This window comes from Dasypus novemcinctus, chromosome 2 (genome assembly GCF_030445035.2).
Source record: "Dasypus novemcinctus isolate mDasNov1 chromosome 2, mDasNov1.1.hap2, whole genome shotgun sequence".
Lineage (NCBI taxonomy): Eukaryota > Metazoa > Chordata > Mammalia > Cingulata > Dasypodidae > Dasypus > Dasypus novemcinctus.
In genome coordinates this window covers 57042910-57049297 of record NC_080674.1, presented here as the reverse complement: position 1 = coordinate 57049297, position 6388 = coordinate 57042910, and the positions used below count along the sequence as shown (strand labels likewise).

The 6388-nt window shown below is 43.2% G+C and overlaps 1 long non-coding RNA gene across 2 annotated transcripts in view; it reads left to right on the top strand.

The window, feature by feature from the left end:
• The first annotated feature begins 350 nt into the window (after positions 1 to 350).
• The window catches only part of LOC111764228 (uncharacterized), a 74669-nt gene continuing 68631 nt past the window's right edge, over positions 351 to 6388 (top strand). The window contains exons 1-4 of one of the 2 annotated variants that reach the window (XR_011645771.1): positions 351 to 404; positions 757 to 1002; positions 2808 to 2900; positions 4910 to 5127. This is a non-coding gene — a long non-coding RNA (uncharacterized lncRNA). Of the gene's footprint in view, positions 405 to 756; positions 1003 to 2807; positions 2901 to 4909; positions 5128 to 6388 lie in introns of those variants that run through there. The other variant, XR_011645772.1, reaches the window with a different exon arrangement.

Here is a 6388-nt window from a genome sequence, read left to right as displayed (position 1 = left end):
GTTCATTCAACAAATACTGAAACATGTTCTAAATGTGTGATGTGTCCTTCAGTGGGAGCCAAGAACAAAGATTGTGTGCATGTATGTCTGATTGTGTGTGTACTAGCAGTTGCAGACACCTCTTAAATCAAAACCTGTCTCCCCCTATCCTGACTAGTATGGGAGCAGCAATATGCTCCGCTCAACACAGACTGAGCCAGAGTACTACTCTGCAGGACTTCCAGGAAAGCTTCTTACCAGGGCTGGAGGACATTTTTGCCCTTAGTGTAGAAAAGGGTTAAGTTTAATTTTCACAAAGGAGAAGCCAAAGCCACCTCTGCCATTTGAGGAGGAAGGGAAAGGGGTTCTAAAGGCTTTGGTGCACCAGGAATTTGAAGAGTGGCATCAAAACGAGGGGGGCCATGGTGAGAAGCGGGGATGGGGCCAATAGTGAAAGTAGTGCCAAATTTGAAAAGCGTGCCAAGAGTGACAGCGATGCTGAGCCTGCCTGCCTGCCAGAGTGTAGAGAGGCAGGAGCAGCAACTGAGGGCAGGAACCAAAACTTAGTTAGACCTCTCAGATAGGCTGTAACTCCTGAAATGTGCAATCAGTGGGGAACAGAGGAAGGACCTGCGTGTTAGGTTTAGGTTATAAATATCATTGTCTCTTGCTGTTTGGCTGCAGGCCATTTTATCCAGGTCGGGGGCCCATTCTTGCAAGATCCTTAATAAAATTCTATTATCCTCCACAATTGGGTAAGCTTTTGTTCTCTTACAGGTACAGCTTTCTTTTTAATATTCTTGGGGGCTCATCCAGGTCCCAAAGCTTTGGAGGGGGACCCCCGGCAGACAAGGGGAAGGTGCGCCTCACTGATTGAGCAGTCTCAGTTTCCGCCATTGGGGGCCCTCCTCTGACAGCTGGAAGGACCTGAGACCAGAAACTTGGGTCTGCTGATTGTGGATGAGAAAAGAGAAAGGGAAAACCTGCCTCTCGCTGACCAGGTAACCTTGCACACAGGCCAAGGTAAGAAAATTGACTATTAAGTATTGCCTTGGTGGTGGGGAAATTCTGTTGAGTCTGGGCTTGAAAGAAACCCAGACAAGACTCAGAATGGGTTGTAGAGGCAGTTGGTTGACCTGGGAGGAGGCATCTGTAAGATCCCCTGGGGACATTTCTCCAGATAGTCCATTAGGGAGGATGTTGGAACATTGGACCGATAATGATCGAACCAAGGGAAAGGAAATGACTGCCTGATGTATTCTGGCCAAAATATGGGGCAGATGAGGACTGGCCCTGTGCCAACCTTGCTTTTATAATTCTTTTTGTGTTTTTTTGTTTGTTCAGGGTATCTTTTAATACCTCTGGATGGTAGTATTAAATTGACAATGAAAATTCTTAAAAGACCTCTATTCAAATGACTAAAAATAAAAAAAAAAGAACTTACATTAATAAACAAAGTATGGAAATCTTTGAAATGCCTAAATTGAGATGAATAGTTTATTCTTTTTTCACAGAACAGAATGAGGGATATGAGACTTAAGTGGATATAGAAAGGTATAAAAGGTTTGTGGGAGTGCTGACTAAAATTCGATGTTTGTTTAAAAGAATGTGCTTTTTTCCTAATATAAGATGGCTGATTTTCATAAAATCAGGATGGAAGTATGGTGGACAAAATTTGAATGCATATGGCAAGTTGTAGAAAGTATTGTAGAAGGTAGCATTAAGGAAGGGAATGTGTTTTGTGAAGGCAGAATTTGTCTTGAGATGAAACAACTACTGTTGTTTATTTGGTTATGGATAGTTATAAGAAGTTTGGAGAAGCAATGTTTAAACCAAAATATTTGAATGGCTAATTTCAGTAAGTTATTAAACAGAAACTGAATTGATTTTAATAACAAAAAGTAGCTTCATAACAGGAAAAACTGTCAGAGGCCACCTCAATCTGCATATTAAAGTGATGGTAAAGGAAGATAATCTTGATTCCATTGGGCATCTGTATTGTTGAAGTAAAATACTTGTTAATTAATGTCATCATGGTAAAAATTTCCTTGATGCTAAAGGATGCTATGCACCAGGCTGGTGGAATACTGGAGCCTATCATCCTAGCTTCTCTCTAGGGTTAACGGTGCTGCAGCATGCTGGCTGTGTGAAGGACATATTAAGTGGAATGATTACCAGAGTGCTGTGAGTAGAACTTAAGCATAATTGGCATTATGGCCTGATCCCATGTAGAGACAACTTGTATGGTGTTGCAAATGTGGACCTTAGGTCTATTAGTTACAACTCAAAAAGAAACTTATGCATTCATTAGTGCATTAATTGGTATTAAGTTCTGTACCTCTATCTCCTATTCTAGATATATGCTTGATGATTACGGTGATATCTTTTTTAGATCATAGGCAGAGGGATATTGAACATTTTAAAAGGTCCTGGTAAATTTCATTTTCTAAGTAGTTAATGAACATATTTAATCCAAGTCTCCCTCCTAGCCCTTATTCTAAAACCTGCCCCACTCATCCTGGGGAGAACTGGCAAACCCACAGGCCATCTTGCCAAGGCTAAGCATTTTCCCACAGGAAGGAAACAGTAAATGAGGTGGCTGGGATTAACTTCAGCTTAACCCCTTCAGGATAGTCTATGGGTAACCTTTCCTCACCTAGGACCTGGAAACCAATCTCTGATGAAAACCTGCAAAATAAAGCCCATCAACTTTGAGAAGTCGCAGCCTTTAGGCACCTGGCCTTTTCTATTTTTGTGGCCCAGTATCCTTTCAATGATACCCTATATCCTCAAAATTCTAATTAAAAATATTTCTTTCATCTTGTTAGCCATGCAGGAATTTCAGCCAGTTTCACCCAGAGTGCCATAGTCGTCTTCCTTCAACCATGATAGAATAGCAGGAGAGTTTTACACCTTGTCAGGTAAGGCCTACTGCCCCTAACCAGCAGGAAGCAGTTACAAAAGGGTGACCATCATCCTTCAGCACTCCTTTAAGAATGAAGGTGTCAGCTCTCAGGGGGAGATAGAGGCTTTAGAGGAGCTCAAACAGGCACTGGTGCAGGCCCCTGTTCTAGCCTTCCCTTCCCTTGAGAAACATTTCCACCTGTTTGTTCAGTAGATGAAGGAACAGCCTTGGGGGTTCTGACCCAAATCTGGGGAGGTCAAAGGAGACCTGTAGCCTTCCTTTCCAAGATTTTGGATCCTGTCTCCAGGGGATGGCCTGGATGCATTTGAGCTGTGGCAGTGACCACTCTCCTGGTAGAAGAGAGCAGGAAGCTAACTTTCAGAGGAGCCTTAGTCATTAGCACCCCTCATCAGGTCAGATGTTCAGTCTCAGAAAGCAGGAAGGTGGTTGACTGATTCCCAAATTCTGAAGTATGGGGCTATCCTAATGGAAAAAATGACTTGGATTGAAGTCATTTGACCCCAATGGGTCAAAGACCATAGCCTAAACCTGGCCTCCTTCCTTTGGAAGGGATCTGATCAAATGGAGGCTCCTGGCATGATTGTTTAGATCTGATTGAGTATCAGACCCAAGTGCGGTCTAATCTAAGGGACCTACCCCTGCACATGGGGGAAAATTATTCATAGACAGGTCCTCCAGGGTCCTGGAAGGAAGGGGGCACAATGCCTATGCAATTGTGGATGGATTAACATGTGAGGTGAAAGAAGCTGGTCAATTGCCTAATGACTGGTCAGCTCAAACTTGTGAATTGTGTGCATTAAATCAAGCCCTCAAATTATTGGAGGAAGAAGATGGTACCATCTACACCGACTCTATGCATGCCTTTGGGGTAGTCCACACCTTTGGAAAATTTGGGAAAAGAGGGGACTGATTAACAGCAAAGAAAAAGGGCTAGTCCATAGGGAGTTAATAAAACAAGTATTGGCCAATCTACTTTTACCCAGGGAAATATCAGTGGTGCATGTAAATGGACACCAGAGAGGTCATAAGTTTCAGGCAAAGGGCAATAGGTTAGCAGATGAAGAGGCTAGGAAACCTCCCTTAGTTCCCCTTTGAAGTTGATAATTCTGATTACTCTCCCATTCCTGAAGAGTTTGGGGTCCCCACATTCTCTGGAAAGGAGGTGAAAGAGCTGGAGCAGTTAGGAGCAGCCCTAAATGATCAAGGGAGGTGGCTTCTCCTGGATGACAGGCAAATGTTGAATAAACAAGTGATGAGAGAGGTATTAGCAGTCTTACACCAAAGAATTATTGGGGAGTACAGGTCATGTGTGATCTTGTTCTTAAGTATTTTGGATACATGGGTCTTTATACTGTAGCTGAACAAAGAAGTTAACGATGTATAATTTGCCAAAAGGTTAATAGGAAACTCTTAAGGAGGCAAGAACAAGAGGGATGGGAGCAAGTCCTCGGGCTATTACAGAGCATTCAGGCTGATTACACTGAAAGCCCCCAATGGGTCAGCTAAAGTATGTTTTGGTTATTGCAGATCATTTGACAGGATGAGTGGAGGCATATTCCCTGGCCTTAGCTACAGCATCAGGAACTTCTAAAATTATTCTCAAACAAATCATTCCTCATGGGTTAGTGGAAAAGATAGACCCAGACAATAGTAGCCATTTTACCTCCCATGTACTCCAGAATATTACGCAAAGCCTGGGTGTCACATGGAACTTCCATACACCTTGGCACCTGCTGTCTTCAGGAAGAGTAAAGAGAATGAACTAACCTTTAAAGAAGCATCTTTCTAAATTGGTTTTAGAAACAAAGTTAACCTGGACTAAGTGCTTACCCAGAGCTCTACTGAGGATTAGAACTGCCCCTAGGAAAGAACTGAGAATTTTTACGAAATGCCTTTTGGCTTGCCTTTTCCTAGGAAAACTGGAGACTTGTCTCCCTTAGAGTCGAAGGATCTCTTCCTTAAGAATTATATACTGACTTTGTCCTCTACTTTGTCATCCCTCAGGCATCGTGGTTTTCTGGCCCAGACCCTGCCTCTTGAATTCACTGTCCATCAACACCAATCTGGCAGTTGGGTCCTAATCAAGTCATGGAAAGAGTCCAAACCTTAGCCTACTTGGGAAGGACCCTATCAAGTTTTGTTGACAACTGAAACTGCAGTCTGGACAGCAGAAAAAGACTGGACCCACTACTCTCGAGTGAAAGGACCAGTACCCAAACCAGGTGATAAGTACCCAAAAACACCATCCGAGTCCTGGGAAATAACTCCAAGTTCAGATCCCTTAAGGATCACTCTGAGAAGGCAATAGTTGGGAGGGCATATCAGGAAAGGGGGAGGGACAGGGTGGACTCTGTATCAGTGAGCTTTGTGGGAAGATATCCCTCCACTTAGAGGGAAGGCTATTATCTGTATCCACCTTGTCTAGTGCCTTAAGATACCTAGCAGATGAAGGATTTAAAGTTTCTGAAAATGGAGTAATTATACTGATTATGATGTTTCAGATTCAGGTCATGACAAGCCCCATTAAATTGATAGTAAACAGAACTGAAGGTCTGGAGTTCCAGACTGTGAAGTTTGATGCCTGCCAAGTAATAGACTGTGGGAATTTGGAGCACCAGCGATGGCTGAATGGGGAAAATAAACACCTGTGCCCAGACCCAGTGGGGAACAGTTACAGTCAAGCCCCGCCCCCCCCTTTCCCCTCTTGGGCAATGTATGGTGGAATACCCAGTATAAAAGATGGATCATGAATATGGGATGGGTCTCACCAAGTTCAAGGCCATTAAAGGGTAAAAATAGCCTTTTATAAAGGTAATAACCTACCAGACTACAAAAGTCTTCAGTGCAATTTAGTAGTAATAACTATTAAGAAGGCAGACAAATTAGAAACTGGAAGCAGCACCAGGGACTAAGTAGTCAATAGAGTATATGGAATGGGGGTGGACATTACAGGTAAAGATCTTCTGGGGAGGTTCTGTATTCAAGTCTTCCCTCCCCCTGTGGATATGATATCAACAACATCCCCTCCAATTAACCCTTCAGAGATACCAAGGGAAAACCCACCAAAGGACAGTTCCCTGATGCAGAATGATCCCAAAGTAGTCAGGATACTTAAGGCAGAGGATTTAAAGCAAATCATAGAAATAGGGACAGGATATCAGGACACAAATGCCTGGGTAGAATGGGTCAAATATACAGTCCAGACTCTGAACAAAAGCAACTGTTAGGCTTGTGCAACAGGCACACCTACAGCTCATATTTTACCCTTTCCACAAGGAATGGAAAAGCATAAAAGGGAATTTAAATGCATTATATTCCTCTTCCAGATGGCTAATCCTGGTGAAAATTGTAGTACGTTGTCCTCTCTCTTCTGTCAAAAACAGAAACACCAAAGCCATACCGGCTTTCCACCTTGGTCCAGGAAGTCTCTCTGTCCGTCTCTCTAGATGGGGAAAAGGGCTCCAGGATCTTGGGACCATGGCC